Below are 21,576 nucleotides of genomic sequence, written 5' to 3'. Positions count from 1 at the left end.
GTTTAAAATTGCATGCTCTATCAAAAAAATAGGTTTCACATCCCTTTAATGTTGTGTTATTTCTATGCTCATTGAAAATAATTTTTAATTTGTCTATATCCATATTTTAGTAGGTCAGTTTCAGAAAAGATCGTGTAGATACTGATAGGCATTTTAATGATTAATTTCCACTAACTTTCACCGAGATTACGAGTTTTGCGTTAGCCTTAAAAAGCAGCGTTGAGAGGTCCCAACACTGCTTTTTACCTAACGCTGGTATTACGAGTCAGAGTCTGGCAGGTACAGGCTCACCGCTCACTTTTCTTCCGCTACTCGAGTCTACCGCACATCCCCTTACATCAATTGCGTATCCTATCGTTTTAATGGGATTTGCCTAACGCCGGTATTATGAGTCTTGGAAGTAGTGAGCAGTAGACCTTGTCTCCTGTCAAGACTTCTACCGCATTTAAAAGTCAGTAGTTAAGAGTTTTATGGGCTAACGCCGGAACATAAAACTCTTAACTAAAGTGCTACAAAGTACACTAACACCCATAAACTACCTATTAACCCCTAAACCGAGGCCCCCCCCCACATCGCAAACACTAAAATAAAAATGTTTAACCCCTAATCTGCCGACCGGACCTCGCCGCCACCTACATTATACCTATGAACCCCTAATTTGCTGCCCCTAACATCGTCGACACCTACATTATATTTATTAACCCCTAATCTGCCACCCCCAACGTCGCCGCCACCTACCTACAATTATTAACCCCTAATCTGCTCACCGGACATTGCCGCCACTTTAATAAATGTATTAACCCCTAAACCCCCGCACTCCTACCTCGCAAACACTAGTCACTTTTTTTTAACCCCTAATCTGCGGTCCCTAACATCGCCGACAACTACTTACATTTATTAACCCCTAATCTGCCACCCCCAACGTCGCCGCTACTATATTAAATGTATTAACCCCTAAACATAAGTCTAAACCTAACCCTACCCCCCCTAACTTAAATATAATTTAAATTAAACGAAATACATTTAACATAATTAAATAAATAATTCCTATTTAAAACTAAATACTTACCGATAAAATAAACCCTAAGCTAGCTACAATATAACTAATAGTTACATTGTAGCTAGCTTAGGATTTATATTTATTTTACAGGCAACTTTGTATTTATTTTAACTAGGTAGAATAGTTATTAAATAGTTATTAACTATTTAATAGCTACCTATTTAAAATAAGTACAAAATTACCTGTAAAATAAATCCTAACCTAAGTTACAATTACACCTAACACTACACTATCATTAAATAAATTACCTAAAATACCTACAATTAATTACAATTAAATTCAATAAACTAAATTACAAAAAAAAAAAAAAGCACTAAATTACAGAAAATAAAAAAAGAATTACAAGAATTTTAAACTAATTACACCTAATCTAATCCCCCTAATAAAATAAAAAAGCCCCCCAAAATAATAAAATTTCCCTACCCTATACTATATTACAAATAGCCCTTAAAAGGGCCTTTTGCGGGGCATTGCCCCAAAGTAATCAGCTCTTTTACCTGTAAAAGAAAAATACAATACCCCCCCAACATTAAAACCCACCACCCACATACCCCTACTCTAAAACCCACCCAATCCCCCCTTAAAAAAAACTAACACTACCCCATTGAAGATCTCCCTACCTTGAGAGGTCTTCACCCAGCCGGGCACAAGTGGTCATCCGATCCGGGCAGAAGTCTTCATCCGATGGGGCAGAAGAGGACATCCAGACCGGCAGAAATCTTCATCCTATCCGGGCAGAAGAGGCCTTCCGGACCGGCAGAAGGCTTCATCCAAGCGGCATCTTCTATCTTCTTCCATCCGACGAGGACCGACTCCATCTTGAAGACATCCGGCGCGGAGCATCCTTCCAGCACGATGGACTAACAACGAATGACGGTTCCTTTAAATGACATCATCCAAGATGGCGTCCCTCGAATTCTGATTGGCTGATAGGATTCTATCAGCCAATCGGAATTAAGGTAGGAAAAATCCGATTGGTTGATTTAATCAGCCAATCGGATTGAAGTTCAATCCGATTGGCTGATTGGATCAGCCAATAGAATTGACCTTGCATTCCATTGGCTGATCCAATCGGATTTTTCCTACCTTAATTCCAATTGGCTGATAGAATCCTATCAGCCAATCAGAATTCGAGGGACGCCATCTTGGATGATGTCATTTAAAGGAACCGTCATTTGTCGTTAGTCCGTCGTGCTGGAAGGATGCTCTGCGCCGGATGTCTTCAAGATGGAGTCCCTCCTCGTCGGATGGAAGAAGATAGAAGATGCCGCTTGGATGAAGCCTTCTGCCGGTCCGGATGTCCTCTTCTGCCCGGATAGGATGAAGACTTCTGCCAGGCTGGATGTCCTCTTCTGCCCCATCGGATGAAGACTTCTGCCGGATCGAATGGCCACTTGTGCCCGGCTGAGTAAAGACGGCTCAAGGTAAGGGAGATCTTCAATGGGGTAGTGTTAGGTTTCTTTAAGGGGGGATTGGGTGGGTTTTAGAGTAGGGGTGTGTGGGTGGTGGGTTTTAATGTTGGGGGGGTATTGTATTTTTCTTTTACAGGTAAAAGAGCTGATTACTTTGGGGCAATGCCCAGCAAAAGGCCCTTTTAAGGGCTATTTGTAATTTAGTATAGGGTAGGGAAATTTTATTATTTTGGGGGGCTTTTTTATTTTATTAGGGGGATTAGATTAGGTATAATTAGTTTAAAATTCTTGTAATTCTTTTGTTATTTTCTGTAATTTAGTAGTTTTTCTTTTGTAATTTAGTTTATTGAATTTAATTGTAATTAATTGTAGGTATTTTAGGTAATTTATTTAATGATAGTGTAGTGTTAGGTGTAATTGTAACTTAGGTTAGGATTTATTTTACAGGTAATTTTGTATTTAGTTTAGCTAGGTAGTTTATTAAATAGTTAATAACTATTTAATAACTATTCTACCTGGTTAAAATAAATACAAAGTTGCCTGTAAAATAAATATAAATCCTAAAATGGCTACAATGTAACTATTAGTTATATTGTAGCTATCTTATGGTTTATTTTATAGGTAAGTATTTAGTTTTCAATAGGAATAATTTATTTAATTGTAGTTATTTTATTTAGATTTATTTAAATTATATTTAAATTAGGGGGGTGTTAGGGTTAGGGTAAGACTTAGGTTTAGGGGTTAATAACTTTATTATAGTGGCGGCGACGTTGGCGGCGGCAGATTAGGGGTTAATTAATTTAATATAGTTGCGGCGACGTTGGGGGGGGCAGATTAGGGGTTAATAACTATAATGTAGGTGTCGGCGATGTTGGGGGCATCAGATTAGGGGTTTATAACTATAATGTAGGTGGCGGCGGTGTCCAGAGCGGCAGATTAGGGGTTAATAGTATAATGCAGGTGGCGACGATGTCGGGGGCGGCAGATTAGGGGTTAATAAGTGAAAGAATAGGGGTGTTTAGACTCGGGGTTCATGTTAGGGTGTTAGGTGCAGACATATTTTTTATTTCCCCATAGGAAACAATGGGGCTGCGTTAGGAGCTGGACGCTGCTTTTTTGCAGGTGTTAGGTTTTTTTTCAGCCAGCTCAGCCCCATTGTTTCCTATGGGGAAATTGTGCACGAGCACGTTTAGCCAGCTTACCGCTACCGTAAGCAACGCTGGTATTGAGGTGAGATGTGGAGCTAAATTCTGCTCTACGCTCACCTTTTTGCGGCTAACGACAGGTTTAAAAAAACCTGTAATACCAGCGTTGGCTTAAGGTAGCGTTAGAAAAAAAGCCTCGTTAGCAACGCACCCCTGTTACCGCCAAACTCGTAATCTCGCTGTATGTTTTTATAAAACACCTTTCTCTTGCAAGGTGTATCCAGTCCACGGATTCATCCTTTACTTGTGGGATATTCTCATTCCCTACAGGAAGTGGCAAAGAGAGCACACAGCAGAGCTGTCCATATAGCTCCCCCTCTAGCTCCACCCCCCAGTCATTCTCTTTGCCGGCTCTAAGCACTAGGGTCTCTCTCGGGAGTGTAAAGTGAATGTGGTGTTAGAATTGTAGTTTTATTATCTTCAATCAAAAGTTTGGTACCGGTTTGTACTATTTACATTCTAGCAGAAAAGTGATGAAGATTTCTGCTGAGAGGAAAATGATTTTAGCATGTTGTAACTAAAATCCACTGCTGTTCCCACACAGGACTTAGGAGTACCAGAAAACTTCAGTTGGGGGGAACAGTTTGCAGGGTGATCTGCAATAAGGTATGTTCAGTAATTTATTTCTAGACAAGACTGAGATAATGCTAGAAGAGACTGACAATATCCCCATGAGGGGAGGGTAAGCTATGTTCACAGACTTAGTAAGGAATTGAATGCTTACATAATAGGGCTAATATACTGGTTGACACTTATTCAGGGCAATCGATTGTTTGGCTAAGGAAAAATCGTTTTGCAAGACACTTTGAAAGCCCCTTTGGGTTCTTTCTGGGGTTATTACCCACATGGCTGTTTTTTAGTCACTTAGGAGTGATTTAATAGGACTCACAGCTCCGGAGTAGAGTGGGAGGGGCCTAATTTTGCGCCTCAGATGCGCACTTAGAATTGCAGAGAAGTTCATGCTGCTTCACATGGAGGGTCCTGCTGATGTTTGAGGGCCTAAAATAAGCTATATTCCCCCAAATCTGATCCCTAAAGGCAGGTAGGGCCACAGCAAGGCTGTGGCAAGGTGCTGTAGTAATTTAACCAGGGGTTGGCTTTAGGCTGCTCCGGTTTGGGCATTAAAGGGGTTAATCGTTTTGAAACTTGTGGTGCAATCTTATTAATGCTTTAGCTACATACTGTGAAAATTTCAGAAAGATTGCTGCATTTTTCACTGTTTTGTAAAATTGTGTGCTCTTTTTATCTCTTAAAGGCACAGTAACGTTTTTTTCAAATTGTGTTTTTTATTTGATTAAAGTGATTTCCAAGCCTGTTTGTGTACTCTACTAGTCTGTTAAACATGTCTGACACTAAGGAAAATCCTTGTTCAATGAGTTTAGAAGCCATGGTGGAACCCCCTCTCAGAATGTGTCCCACTTGTACTGATATGTCTATACACTTTAAAGATCATATTGTTGCACTTAAGAATGTGGCCCAAGATGATTCTCAGACTGAAGGTAACAAGGGTAGCCCGTCTGCCTCTCCCCAAGTGTCACAACCAGTTACGCCCGCGCAAGCGACTGCTAGTACCTCTAGTGCGTCTAACCCTTTTACATTACAAGACTTAGCGGTAGTCATGGATAATTCTCTTACAGCCTTCTTATCTAAACTGCCCGTGTTACCTACAAAGCGTGATAGCTCTGTTTTAAGAACAGATTATGAGCATTCTGACGCTTTGATAGCTGTATCCGATATACCCTCACAACGCTCTGAAGTGGGAGCGAGGGATTTGATTCTGAAGGAGAAGTCTCTGATTCAGGAAGGGTTCCTCCTCAGACAGATTCAGATACATTGGCTTTTAAATTTAAACTAGAACACCTCTGCGTTTTGCTTAGGGAGGTATTAGCTACTCTGGATGACTGCGACCCTTTGGTGATTCCAGAGAAATTGTGTAAAATGGACAAGTACCTAGAGGTCCCTGTTTACACGGATACATTTCCGGTCCCTAAGAGGATTGCGGATATCGTTACTAGGGAGTGGGATAGACCAGGTGTTCCCTTTGTTCCCCCTCCTGTTTTTAAGAAAATGTTCCCCATACCTGACCCTGTGCGGGACTCGTGGCAGACGGTCCCTAAGGTGGAGGGGGCTGTTTCTTCACTTGCTAAACGCACAACCATACCAATTGAAGACAGTTGTGCTTTTAAAGACCCTATGGATAAGAAGTTAGAGGGTTTACTTAAGAAAATTTTTGTTCAACAAGGCTTTCTTCTCCAGCCTATTGCCTGCATTATTCCTGTAACTACTGCAGCTGCTTTCTGGTTTGAGGCGCTGGAAGACTCGCTCCAGACGGAGACCTCATATGAGGAAATTATGGATAGAATTAAGGCTCTAAAGCTAGCTAATTCTTTTATCACTGACGCCGCTTTCCAAATAGCTAAGTTAGCGGCAAAAAATTCAGGTTTCGCCATTTGGGATCGCAGGGCGCTGTGGCTAAAGTTCTGGTTGGCCGATGTGTCGTCTAAATCCAAGCTTTTGAACATCCCTTTCAAAGGAAAGACCCTCTTCGGGCCTGAATTGAAAGAGATTATTTCAGAAATCACCGGGGGAAAAGGCCATGCCCTCCCTCAGGACAAGTCCTTTAAGACAAAGAACAAAGCTAATTTTCGTTCCTTTCGTAATTTCAGGAACGGCCCGCTTCATCCTCTCCGGCTGCAAAGCAAGAGGGTAACGCTTCACAGCCCAAGACAACCTGGAAACCTTACCAGGGCTGGAATAAGGGTAAACAAGCCAAACAGCCTGCAGCTGCCAACAAGACAGCATGAAGGGGTAGCCCCCGATCCGGGACCGGATCTTGTAGGGGGCAGACTCTCTCTCTTCGCTCAGGCCAGGGCAAGAGATGTACACGATCCTTGGGCGTTAGATATTGTATCCCAGGGATATCTTCTAGAATTCAAGGGTTCTCCTCCAAGGGGGAGGTTCCACATTTCTCGTCTGTCTACAGATCAGACAAAGAAAGAGGCGTTTTTACGCTGTGTAGGAGATCTACATACAATGGGAGTGATCCACCCAGTTCCAATCATGGAACAAGGGCTGGGTTTTTACTCAAACCTGTTTGTGGTTCCCAAACAAGAGGGAACTTTCAGACCCATCCTGGATCTAAAAATTCTAAACAGATTCCTAAGAGTCCCATCATTCAAAATGGAGACCATTCTGACAATCTTACCAATGATCCAGGAAGGTCAATATATGACTACTGTGGATCTAAAGGATGCATACCTACACATTCCTATCCACAAAGATCATCACCAGTTTCTCAGGTTCACCTTTCTGGACAAGCATTACCAGTTTGTGGCTCTTCCTTTCGGCTTAGCCACTGCTCCCAGAATTTTCACAAAGGTGCTAGGGTCCCTCCTGGCGGTTCTAAGGCCGGGGCATAGCAGTGGCGCCTTACCTAGACGACATCTTAATTCAGGCGCCGTCTTTCCAAAGAGCCAAGTCTCACACGGAGATTGTATTGGCCTTTCTGAGATCTCACGGGTGGAAGGTGAACATCAAAAAGAGTTCCCTTTCCCCTCTCACAAGGGTTCCCTTCCTAGGGACTCTAATAGACTCGGTAGAAATGAAAATATTTCTGACGGAGGTCAGAAAATTAAAACTCTTAACTACTTGCCGAGTTCTTCATTCCGTTCCCCGGCCATCTGTGGCTCAGTGCATGGAGACAATCGGATTGATGGTAGCGGCAATGGACATAGTCCCTTTTGCTCGGATACACCTCAGACCACTGCAACTATGCATGCTCAAACAGTGGAATGGGGATTATGCAGATTTGTCTCCTCAAATTCAGTTGGACCAGGAGACCAGAGATTCTCTTCTCTGGTGGTTGTCTCAGGATCACCTGTCTCAGGGAATATGTTTCCGCAGACCAGAGTGGATCATTGGAACGACCGACGCCAGTCTGTTAGGCTGGGGGGCGGTCTGGGACTCCCTGAAAGCTCAGGGCTTATGGTCTCAGGAAGAAAAGCTTCTCCCGATAAACATTCTGGAACTGAGGGCGATATTCAACGCTCTTCAGGCATGGCCTCAACTAGCTGCGGCCAAATTCATCAGATTTCAGTCGGACAACATCACGACTGTAGCTTATGTCAATCATCAGGGGGGAACAAAGAGTTCCCTAGCGATGACGGAAGTAACCAAAATAATCAGGTGGGCGTAGGATCACTCCTGCCATCTCTCAGCAATTCACATCCCAGGAGTAGACAACTGGGAGGCGGATTTTCTAAGTCGTCAGACTTTTCACCCGGGGGAGTGGGAACTCCACCCGGAGGTATTTGCCCAGCTGACTCAGCTATGGGGCACTCCAGAATTGGATCTGATGGCGTCCCGTCAGAATGCCAAACATCCTCTCTACGGGTACATGTCCCGGGACCCCAAGGCGGTATTGATAGATGCTCTAGCAGCGCCTTGGTCCTTCAATCTGGCTTATGTTTTCCACCGTTTCCTCTCCTTCCGTGTCTGGTCGCCAGAATCAAACAGGAGAAGGCTTCGGTGATTCTGATAGCGCCTGCGTGGCCACGCAGGACTTGGTATGCAGACCTAGTGGACATGTCATCTGTCCCACCATGGACACTGCCGATGAGGCAGGATCTTCTAATACAGGGTCCGTTCAAGCATCCAAATTTAGTTTCTCTACGTCTGACTGCTTGGAGATTGAACGCTTAATTCTATCAAAGCGTGGGTTCTCTGAGTCAGTTATAGATACTCTGATTCAGGCTAGAAAGCCTGTCACCAGGAAAATCTACCATAAAATATGGCGGAAATATCTTTGTTGGTGTGAATCCAAGGGTTACTCATGGAGTAAGATTAGGATTCCCAGGATATTGTCCTTTCTCCAAGAGGGATTGGGGAAAGGATTGGCAGCTAGTTCCTTAAAAGGACAAATATCTGCTTTGTCTATTCTGTTACACAAGCATCTGGCAGAGGTACCAGACGTTCAAGCGTTTGTTCAGGCTTTAGTCAGAATCAAGCCTGTCTATAAACCTGTGGCTCCGCCATGGAGTTTGAACCTAGTTCTTTCAGTTCTTCAAGGGGTTCCGTTTGAACCTTTACATTCCATAGACATTAAGTTGTTATCTTGGAAAGTTTTGTTTTTGGTAGCTATCTCTTCTGCTCGAAGAGTTTCAGAATTATCTGCCTTACAGTGTGATTCACCTTACATGGTGTTCCACGCAGACAAGGTAGTTTTGCGTACCAAGCCTGGTTTTCTTCCTAAAGTTGTTTCTAACAAGAATATTAACCAGGAAATAGTTGTTCCTTCTCTGTGTCCTAATCCATCTTCGAAGAAGGAACGTCTATTACACAATCTTGATGTAGTTCGTGCTTTAAAGTTCTATTTACAAGCAACTAAGGATTTCGGACAAACATCTTCCTTGTTTGTTATCTATTCTGGTAAGAGGAGAGGTCAGAAAGCGACTGCTACCTCTCTTTCCTTTTGGCTGAAAAGCATCATCCGTTTGGCCTATGAGACTGCTGGCCAGCAGCCTCCTGAAAGAATTACTGCTCATTCTACCAGAGCAGTGGCTTCCACATGGGCTTTCAAAAATGAGGCTTCTGTTGAACAGATTTGTAAGGCAGCGACTTGGTCTTCACTGCATACTTTTGCCAAATTTTATAAATTTGTTACTTTTGCTTCTTCTGAGGCTATTTTTGGGAGAAAGGTTTTGCAAGCAGTGGTGCCTTCCGTTTAAGGTACCTGTCTTGTTCCCTCCCTTCATCCGTGTCCTAAAGCTTTGGTATTGGTATCCCACAAGTAAAGGATGAATCTGTGGACTGGATACACCTTGCAAGAGAAAACAGAATTTATGCTTACCTGATAAATTACTTTCTCTTGCGGTGTATCCAGTCCACGGCCCGCCCTGGCATTTAAGTCAGGTAAAAAAATTTTGTTTAAACTACAGTCACCACTGCACCCTATGGTTTCTCCTTTTTCTTCCTAACCTTTGGTCGAATGACTGGGGGGTGGAGCTAGAGGGGGAGCTATATGGACAGCTCTGCTGCGTGCTCTCTTTGCCACTTCCTGTAGGGAAGGAGAATATCCCACAAGTAAAGGATGAATCCGTGGACTGGATACACCGCAAGAGAAAGTAATTTATCAGGTAAGCATAAATTCAGTTTTTTTATAGGATATGTGTGAGTTATATTAATTAATTAATAATTTGTTAATTAATTAATAAACCCTATGACTCCTGCATACTGCACAATGATAGGATGATATGTTCAGAAGTTTGCTTCTATCTGACAATAACATAAACATTCAGGAGGCTTTTCAGGAAGTGTGTCCTGTGTCTGCCAAACAATGTATATTTTACTAAATGCTGTGACACACTGAGAGTAGCGCGCAGCGTGATGATGCGGCTGTGAACGCTAAGAGTGTCCTGCCTTTTCATCTCTGCGCACTCAGCCGCATCAGGTCGCGTAACTGAGCGCTTAGAGTTGAAATATTTGAACTTCAGAAGCGAGCAACGTGACGTGAAGCAGTTACTTCGCCTCGAGCCACATCGCTTGCAGTGTGTCACAGTCTTTAAAGGAATTTGTTTTTTTCATGAGGCATCAGGACTGTTTAGCAGTAATAAACTTTGAAAGGTTTTTTTGTCCTTTTTGACTAGAGAAGGAAAATAATATTTTAAAAAATAACTATTGACAGCCTTATTATTCATTACTAAAATCCAGACATGAAGAAACAATATTTACCAGAAATGAAGGAGAAATACAGTCTTATCCTGATGAAAATTTTGATCATAAGAATTAAGGCTTTGACACACTACAAGTGATGCGGCGCGAGGCGAAACAGCTGCTTCATGCCGTGTCGTATCACTTCAGAAGTTCAAATATTTCAACACTTAGCGCTCAGCTACGCGACCTTACGTGGCTAAGCGTGCAGAGATGAGAAGGCAGGACACACTTAGCGTGCGCAGTCGCATCATCACGCTGCGTGGTTCTTGCCGCTCTCAGTGTGTCACGGTCTTAACACACTTTTATTTTGCATGCAGCTCCTATACAATCCAGTGAATAATGTATTAGGCATAAATAAAAAGTCATTTTGATGTCCCTTTAATAACACATAGTAAAAAAATGATATGTTCCTCCTCCCTTCTGTTCCTATAGTTTAAATGGACAGTAAAGCAAAAATTAAACTAAATTATTTATTGCAGCCCACACCGCCGCCACAAGAATGCAGTGTTTGTCGAGTGCAGGGCACATATCTGCTAATGACCAGACTCCAGAGGCTGGGGGAGCAGTTAGTGTAGCGCACGTGTCTCTCCCCCTTCAGTGACCTCTCCCCCCCTTCAGTGGTGTCTCCCCCATTAAGTTGTGTCTCTCCCTCTTCAGCGGTGTCCCTCCCCCCTTCAGTAGTGTCTCCCCCCTTCAGTTGTGTCTCCCCCCCTTCAGTGGTGTCTATTCCGCCTTCAGCGGTGTCTCTCCCCCTTCAGTGGTGTCTATACGTATTAAGACATGCATAGGTATGTATCTCTATCCCACCATTACCCAATCACGCACTCCTTATAGAAACGTTAACAAAAGCAACACACATAACCTCATTTCTTTCCCATGCATCACATAAGCACACACTCCTTTCACTTGTGCATTAAGGAATTCTCGTTCTGTCTGCAACAAACTTACAACCATTCATGACCTGTTTATTTCAAATGCTTTCACTCTTTTAGCAATTATAGAAACCTGGCTATCTTCTTCTGACACCGCTTCCATTGCTTCTCTCACACACGGTGGTCTCCACTTTAGCCATACCCCGAAGCCAGGTGAGAAACCAGGCAGTGGTTTTGGGGTCCTGCTCTCCCTCTCATGCACGTATCAGTACCTACCTCCAATCCCATCTCTCTCCTTCTCCTCCTTTGAAGTGCATTGTATCCGTATTTTCTCCCCCCTCTCCATCCGAGTGGCAGTCATCTATCGCCCTCCTGGACCAACCTCCCAATTCCTTGACAACTTTGCTGCCTGGCTTCCTCACTTTCTCTCTACAAATATACCAACGCTAATTCTTGGGGACTTCAACATTTCCATTGACAACCCATCGGCCCCTCCTGCCTCTAAACTTCTTTCACACCTCCTTCGATCTCTCACAATCCATCCTATTCTCTACTCACTGTGATGGACACTCCATCGATCTGGTATTTTCCTACCTCTGCTCTATTTCTGACCTAACTTGTCACCATTTTCCTATAATATTAATGCAACAGCTAAACCCCCTTCTCCATCCTGCCCCCACACATCCAGAAATCTACACGCTGTGGATCCGCTCCAATTTTCAAAAATCATTTAAAAGCTCCTCTCTCACACTTCCACTATAACCTGCCCTGATCTCGCTTCAGCCCACCATAACAAAGCTCTCTCCTCTGCACTAGACACACTTGCTCCTCCCTAACTGCACAAGTTACACTGTTACAGCCATGGCACTCTCAGCAAACACCCTATTTGCAAAAATGCTCCCGTACTGCTGAGCGTGTACGGAGGAAAACTCACTCAGAACCTGATTTCATCCACTATAAGTTTATTCTTCATTCATAAACTTCTGCCCTTCACTTAGCCAAGCAAACCTACTTCTCTTCTCTCATATCTACTTTTTCCACAAACCCTAAATGACTCTTCTCCACCTTTAACTCTCTCCTCTACCCACCTACTCCACCCCCTCCGTCTGTCTAGTGCTCAAGACCTGGCTGACTAATTTCTAAACAAAACACATACTATCCGAAGCAACATCCCAACATCAACCTGCAATCTTCCAACTCTAGGCCCAGTTACTCTCTCTGCCACCCTCCCCATCTTTCATCCAGCCACTGAGAATGAAGTTTCGTCACTACTATCTTCCTCACTCCTCACTACCTGCCAACTCTGCCCTATCCCTTCTCATCCCTTCCTGTCTTCCATCCTCACTCCTGCTCTTACTCACATCTTCAACCTATCTCTCTCTACCGGTTCATTCCCATCTTCTTTCAAATATGCAAAGGTCACTCCCATACTCAAAAGACCCTCCCTTGACCCTAATTCTCCTGAAAGCTACCGCCCCATGTCACTGCTTCCACTAACATCAAATGCCTAAAAAAACTAGTTTACAACTGCCTAACCCACTTCCTGTCCACATACTCCTTGTTTGACCCCCTGCAATCTGGATTCCACCCCAAACACTCAACTGAGACTGCCCTTTCCAAGGTTACTAACGATCTTCTTTCTGCTAAAAGCAATGGCCACTACTCTATACTTATCTTACTTGACCTATAAGCTGCCTTTGAAACAGTTGACCACCCCTCCTCCTACAGACCCTTAGCTCTTTTGGCCTTTGTGACACTGCACTTCTTGGATTCACTCTTATCTTTCTCACAGGTCTTTTTCTGTGTCATTTGCTGGCGACTCCTCCTCTCCAATGCCTCTGTCTGTTGGAGTACCTCAAGAATCAGTTCTGGGTCCTCTACTCTTCTCCATTTATACTTCTTCACTGGGTAAATTTATCAACAGTTATGGCTTCAAATATCACCTCTATGCTGATGACACTCAAATCTACCTCTCCACCCCTGCTCTCGCTCCCTCTGTCCTTTCTCATTTCAGCAACTGCTTATCTGGTATTTCTTCCTGGATGGCCTCTCACCACCTAAAGATTAACATGTCCAAGACTGAGCTCCTTCTAATCCCCCCCTCTAGCTCTACGCCAAATTCAGACTTCTTTATACCTGTTAACGGCACCACCATCTCTCCATCGCCCCAAGTTCGCTGCCTCGGAGTTACACTTGACTCAAATCTATCCTTCACCCTCCACATCCAATCACTTTCCTCATCCTGCCGCAACCACCTAAGCAATATTTCCAAGAATCGCCCTTTTCTGAGTGCTATCACCACAAAGCAAATAATCCACTTACTTGTTATTTCCTGACATGACTACTGCAATAACCTAACTACTGGCCTTCCTCTCTACTGCCTCTCCCCTCTTCAATCCATCCTAAATGCCTCTGCAAGGCTAATCCACCTTTCCCATCGCTCTGTATCTGCTGCACCTCTCTGAAAGTCCCTTCATTGGCTCCCCATTCACAGCAGAATTAAATTCAAAATACTCACCCTTACATACAAAGCTCTCACCAATGCTGCTCCCCACTACCTATCCTCTCTAGTCAACAAGTATTCTCTAACCCGCCCACTAAGAAACATCTTCAAATATCACCTCTTCCCATGTTAGACTACAGGACTTTTGTCGTGCAGCACCTACCCTCTGGAACACTCTACTTCGTACTGTCAGGCTTTCCCCTAATCTTTCTTCATTTAAATGCTCCCTGAAGACTTTTTTGCTCAGAGAAGCCTACCACCCAACTCAATAATAAATTAATTCCATAATTAACATCTTGCTCACTCTTGCAGTCCTCACCTCCTGTTTCTCAAACTCCTACCCTAGATTGTAAGTTCCCATGGGATTAGGGCCCTCAATTCATCCTGTGTTTGTAAAATTTTGTTTTATATAATTGTCTTATCTAAATGAATAGTACTCATGGACAACGCTGCGGAATATGTTGGCGCTTTATAAATAAAGTATAATAATAAAATAATAATATCTCTATGTTAAAGCCCTTTGCAGTTCTTTTTTTTCTTAAACCTGAGATCTCATATCTTTGAGCCTTTATAACTTTTTTGGGCAATATTTTTTTAATAATTTATTAGATGGTCTTATTATGAGTGTAACTGAACTTTGTAATGTAGTTTTAATATGTTTTGTGTAGTGTTTTATTGGAGCGTAACAGTTAAGCTCCTATCTAACGGGTTTCGCGCATGAGCACATGCGCTTCATCAGAGATATTGGTCTCTGCTGATCAGGGTCAATATAAAGGTGAGAGGAGCCAATTAACAAGTGAAACAGTTTTAACCCTTTTTGTGTATGATAGACCTTATGAACTAGTATTTAAAGGGAAAGGCACCTGAATATACTTGATTGAAAAATAAAGGAACTATACCAATCACCTATTAATTGCTCCTGGAAACAGATTATCACATGAAACAATTATCTAGGGTACAATTATTATTTACAATACAAGTGTTTTTGCCATTGGTTAGTGTTTTGATATATTCACATCATTCAGTTAGAAAAAGTATATATATACAAGTGGGGAATTGCAAATGAAGCAATTAGATGATCCCCAAAGGTGTACTTACATATGATGTTACTGACCATAGTGGTCCTACAACACACGGGGTAATAGGGGACAACTGGCAAAAAACAAGACAAAACAAAACAGTACATGATTATTGGTTAAAATAGTTAATAACATTCAGAATATGATATTAAGTTGGCATTGCTTTTATTTCATTGATAGAGAATAAAAAGTAAAAAGGGAGAGATGAAAAAAAGAGAAAAGGAAAAAGTATAGACTATATAATATATTCATCTATATGTAAACCCCTAGAGTAAAATTGGGAGTTTACAGTTAATATGTGCCTCAAAGTGTGTTTAGAGCATAATAAGAGTTTATATTATTCTTGCTCATAGGTAATGGAGATATCATTCTCCAGTTATTTGTGGAGAAAAGAAAATTGAGTGTTATGCATTACTAGAGAGATAGCATAGCCATAAAGCATCTGCATTGTCAGAGACTAAAATTGTCTATGACAATGCAGAACAAAAATTGATAACCAATAAATAAATGAGATAAAAACATTTTCTATAAGATAATTGGGGAAAAAAACTAATGGAATAGTAGAACGGGAAGGAAATGCAACCACTTAGGAAAAAGAGTATATATATGTAAAAACTAGTTAGTTGATTGTAAGAAAAAAAAATAATAAACTAAAATTGTTTATTCAACACTTATCTAACAAATTGTATTTTTGGAGTTAGCTTTTGATTCAGACTTAGACACAGCTTTCTGACACTAGGCATTACATTTTGATCAACACTTAGACACAGCTGTCTGACACTGGCAGTACATTTTGATCCAAACTTAGACACAGCTTTCTGACACTGGGCAGTACGTTTTGAACCAGACTTAGACACAGCTGTCTGACACTGGGCATTACGTTTTGATCAATACTTAGACACAGCTGTCTGACACTGGGCAGTACATTTTGATCCAGACTTAGACACAGCTTTCTGACACTAGGCAGTACGTTTTGATCCAGACTTAGACACAGTTGTCTGACAGTGGGCAGTATGTTTTGATCCAGACTTAGACACAGCTGTCTGACACTAGGCAGTACGTTTTGATCAATACTTAGGGCTCGATGATTGAAAGCTCTCTGGGCTGGCGTGATTATTAAAGAATGCTCGCCAGTCCTTCTATTTCCCTTGTGAAATGATCTAAAGCCATTTTTTACCCTGAAAACAGGGTGTCTCGCTAAGGGGCGTATACTGCATTTTCATATGAAATGTGCACAACAAAATTCGTATTTTAAACATTATGCAAAACAAATATTTGAATCATTCACACAAAAATAAGCATGGAAAAATTGTATTGTTAAGGTGCATCAAAAATCGTAACTAAACTCTTCACCAAAAATCGTATGTTAACAAAAACGTAAAATTAGTATCTAATTTACAAAGGAATAAATCAAATTAAATATTCACAGCGTAAATTGTAATTGTAGTACACTGAATGTGCAAAAATCAAACAGAAATTTGAATTTATAAATACAAAATGTATAGCGTAATTGTTGTGTTTTTGTAAAATGGGCTGAACATGGGCGTTCCATGGGCGTATATGAAAATGTCTCACTAATCCCAGCGTAATTCTATAAAGATTTTCGCACTGCAGATATCACAGTTTTTTCTCACCAACTAAAAGGTGGCGAGCTTTTGTCAAAACAATATGAACACTTATAACCCCAATAGAAAAACAAATGCATACGAACATATAGGCGAATGTAAGATGCTATAAGCAGAAAGCAGCGTAATGTGAGTTATATTGGCTGCAGGATTTTAATTTTAAAGTGCTCCCCCTGCTCTCTGCTAACTTCGCACTAAGGAGCGAAGTTTCCCTATCCAGCGAGCTCCATTACTTTTAATAGGAGCCATCTCGCAACTCGCAGGGACTGCCCCTTTTTAACGATCATTACACCGGGGCAGCCCGACGAGTGTCAGCGAGAAAATAAGGTTTGAGCTGGCGAACAATATATCATCGAGCCCTTAGACACAGCTGTCTGACACTGGGCAGTACATTTTGATCCAGACTTAGACACAGCTGTCTGACACTAGGCAGTACGTTTTGATCACTACTTAGACACAGCTGTCTGACACTGGGCAGTACGTTTTGATCCAGACTTAGACACAGCTGTCTGACACTGGGCAGTACATTTTGATCCAAACGTAGACACAGCTTTCTGACACTGGGCAGTACATTTTGATCCAGACTTAGACACAGTTTCTGACACTGGGCAGTATGTTTTGATCCAGACTTAGACACAGCTTTCTGACACTAGGCAGTATATTTTGATCAATACTAAGACACAGCTGTCTGACACTGGACAGTACATTTTGATCCAGACTTAGACACAGCTTTCTGACACTGGGCAGTACGTTTTGATCCAGACTTAGACACAGCTTTCTGATACATGTCAATACATTTCGCTCCAGATTGAGACACAGTTTTCTGAAACAGGGCAGTACATTTCACTCCAGAATGTCTTGATAGTCTTTTGATTTCATCATGTCCTGCACAGATTCTTGGCATCCAGTGCCAGAGGCAGCATCGATTGTCAACTTGAATTGTGTGGCTTGTCAACATGAATTTGGGCTTTTTTGTGTTTCTCTCTTAAAATGCAAGGGTACCGATACTTTAAAATGCAAGGGTACCAATACTTTATAGTGCTAGGGTACCAATACTTTATAATGCAAGGGTACCAATAATTTATAGTGCAAGGCTACCAATACTTTATAATGCAAGGGTACCAATACTTTATAACGCAAGGGTACCAATACTTTATAATGCAAGGGCACCAATACCTTATAGTGCAAGGCACCAATACTTTATAATGCAAGGGTACCAATACTTTAAAATGCAAAGGTACCAATACTTTATAATGCAAGGGTACCAATACTTTATAATGCAAGGGCACCAATACTATATAATACAAGGGCACCAATACTTTATAGTATAAGGGTACCAATACTTTATAATGTAAGGGTACCAATACTTTATAATACAAGGGTACCAATACTTTATAATGCAAGGGCACCAATACTTTATAATGCAAGGGTACCAATACTTTATAATGCAAGGGTACCAATACTTTAAAATGCAAGGGAACCAATACTTTATAATGCAAGGGTACCAATACTTTATAGTGCAAGGGCACTAATACTTTATAATGCAAGGGCACCAATACTTTATAATGCAAGGGTACCAATACTTTAAAATGCAAGGGCACCAATACTTTATAATGCAAGGGCACCAATACTTTATAATGCAAGGGCACCAATACTATATAATACAAGGGCACCAATACTTTATAGTATAAGGGTACCAATACTTTATAATGTAAGGGTACCGATACTTTATAATACAAGGGTACCAATCCTATATTATAAAAGGCCAAGTGTTTGTCTGAAGCCGCCATGCGCAGTAGAGACAAACACTTGGCCTTGAGATAGGGAGCGTGAGGTACACAGCATACAAGCAGCTGTGAGATAGGGAGCGCGAGGTACACAAACAGCTGTGAGGTCTGCTGCGTGAGAAGCGGCCACGCGCTCCCCAGACCTCACAGCTGTTTGTGGCCGACGGGAGCGTTGCGATGGGGGCGTGACCGGGCGTTGCGAGGGGCGTGGCCGGGCGTCGCGAGGGGCGTGGCCGGGCGGGGTACTGCGATGTGAACACAGAGCCAGAGAGGGAGCAGGAGAGGGGGCGAGAGAGACAAAGAGGGGGCAAAGAGAGACAAAGAAGGGGGGGCGAAGAGAGACAAAGGGAGGGGGCGAAGAGAGACAAAGGGGGTGGGGCGAAGAGAGACAAAGGGGGGGGGGCGAAGAGAGACAAAGGGGGGGCGAAGAGAGACAAAGGGGGGGGCGAAGAGAGACAAAGGGGGGGGGCGAAGAGAGACAAAGGGGGGGGGCGAAGAGAGACAAAGGGGGGGGGCAAAGAGAGACAAAGGGGGGGGCGAAGAGAGACAAAGGGGGGGGAAGAGAGACAAAGGGGGGGAAGAGAGACAAAGGGGGGGAAGAGAGACAAAGGGGGGGGGGAGACAAAGGGGGGGGGGAGAGAGACAAAGGGGGGGAAGAGAGACAAAGGGGGGGGGGAGAGAGACAATGGGGGGGGAGAGAGACAAAGGGGGGGGAAGAGAGACAAAGGGGGGAAGAGAGACAAAGGGGGGGGAAGAGAGACAAAGGGGGGGGGAAGAGAGACAAAGGGGGGGGGGAGAGAGACAAAGGGGGGGGGGAGAGAGACAAAGGGGGGGGGGGGAGACAAAGGGGGGGGAGAGAGACAAAGGGGGGGGAAGAGAGACAAAGGGGGGGAAGAGAGACAAAGGGGGGGGGGGAGAGAGATAAAGGGGGGGGAGAGAGACAAAGGGGGGGGAAGAGAGACAAAGGGGGGGGGAGAGAGACAAAGGGGGGGGAGAGAGACAAAGGGGGGGGGGGAGACAAAGGGGGGGGAAGAGAGACAAAGGGGGGAAGAGAGACAAAGGGGGGGAAGAGAGACAAGGGGGGGGAAGAGAGACAAGGGGGGAAGAGAGACAAAGGGGGGGGAAGAGAGACAAAGGGGGGGGAAGAGAGACAAAGGGGGGGGGAAGAGAGACAAAGGGGGAGAAGAGAGACAAAGGGGGGGAAGAGAGACAAAGGGGGGGGAAGAGAGACAAAGGGGGGGGGAAGAGAGACAAAGGGGGGGGAAGAGAGACAAAGGGGAGGGGGAAGAGAGACAAAGGGGGGGGGGAGAGAGACAAAGGGGGGGGAAGAGAGACAAGGGGGGGGAAGAGAGACAAAGGGGGGGGAAGAGAGACAAAGGGGGGGGAAGAGAGACAAAGGGGGGGAAGAGAGACAAAGGGGGGGAAGAGAGACAAAGGGGGGGGAGAGAGACAAAGGGGGGGGAAGAGAGACAAAGGGGGGGAAGAGAGACAAAGGGGGGGGAAGAGAGACAAAGGGGGGGGAAGAGAGACAAAGGGGGGGGAAGAGAGACAAAGGGGGGGGAAGAGAGACAAAGGGGGGGGAAGAGAGACAAAGGGGGGGAAGAGAGACGGGGGGGAGACAAAGGGGGGGAAGAGAGACAAAGAGGGGGGGAAGAGAGACGGGGGGGAGACAAAGGGGGGGAAGAGAGACAAAGGGGGGGGAGAGAGACAAAGGGGGGGGAGAGACAAAGGGGGGGGAAGAGAGACGGGGGGGAGACAAAGGGGGGGGGAGAGAGACAAAGGGGGGGGAGAGACAAAGGGGGGGAGAGAGACAAAGGGGGGGGAGAGAGACAAAGGGGGGGAGAGAGACAAAGGGGGGGAGAGAGACAAAGGGGGGAAAGAGAGACAAAGGGGGGGGGGAATCAAGGGGGGGAGAGACAAAGGGGGGGGAGAGAGACAAAGGGGGGGGAGAGAGACAAAGGGGGGGGGAGAGAGACAAGGGGGGGGGGGAGAGACAAAGGGAGGGGGAGCCAAAGAGGGTGGGGGGAGAGCAAAATAGGGGGGAGAGAGAGCAAAAGAGGGGAGAGAGAGAGCAAAAGAGGGGAGAGAGAGAGCAAAGGAGAGGGGGGAGAGAAAGCAAAAGAGGGGGAGAGAGAGAGCAAAGGAGAGGGGAGAGAGAGAGCAAAGGAGAGGGGGGAGAGAAAGCAAAAGAGAGGGGGGAGAGAAAGCAAAAGAGAGGGGGGAAGTGAGAGCAAAAGAGAGGAGGGAGAGAGCAAGGGGTGGGACCGCTGTACTGCAAAAAATGGCCCGTGTACACGGGCTTTAGTACTAGTACTTTATAATGTAAGGGTACCAATACTTTATAGTGCAAGAGTACCAATACTTTATAATGCAAGGGTACCAATACTTTATAGTGCAAGGGTACCAATACTTTATAATGCAAGGGTATCAATACTTTATAATGCAAGGGTACCAATACTTTATAATACAAGGGTACCATACTTTATAGTGCAAGGGTAACAATACTTTATAATGCAAGGGTACCAATACTGCAAGGGTACCAATACTTTATAATGCAAGGGTACCAATACTTTATAGTGCAAGGGTACCAATACTTTATAATGAAAGGGTATCAATACTTTATAATGCAAGGGTACCAATACTTTATAAAGCAAGGGTACCAATACTTTATAATACAAGGGTACCATACTTTATAGTGCAAGGGTAACAATACTTTATAATGCAAGGGTACCAATACTTTAAAATGCAAGGGCACCAATACTTTATAATGCAAGGGTACCAATACTTTATAGTGCAAAGGCACCAATACTTTATAATGCATGAGTACCAATACTTTATAATGCAAGGGCACCAATACTTTATAATGCAAGGGTACCAATACTTTATAGTGCAAAGGCATCAATACTTTATAATGCAAGGGTACCAATACTTTAAAATGCAAGGGTACCAATACTTTATAATGCAAAGGCACCAATACTATATAATACAAGGGCACCAATACTTTATAATACAAGGGTACCAATACTTTATAATGCAAGGGAACCAATACTTTATAATGCAAGGGTACCAATACTTTATAATGCAAGGGTACAAATATTTTATAATACAAGGGTACCATACTTTATAGTGCAAGGGTAACAATACTTTATAATGTAAGGGTACCAATACTTTATAGTGCAAGAGTACCAATACTTTATAATGCAAGGGTACCAATACTTTATAGTGCAAGGGTACCAATACTTTATAATGCAAGGGTATCAATACTTTATAATGCAAGGGTACCAATACTTTATAATACAAGGGTACCATACTTTATAGTGCA

This window comes from Bombina bombina, chromosome 7, assembly GCF_027579735.1.
Source record: "Bombina bombina isolate aBomBom1 chromosome 7, aBomBom1.pri, whole genome shotgun sequence".
NCBI lineage: Eukaryota > Metazoa > Chordata > Amphibia > Anura > Bombinatoridae > Bombina > Bombina bombina.
The sequence above is the reverse complement of the archived record's forward strand: the minus strand, read 5'-3'. Positions refer to the sequence as shown.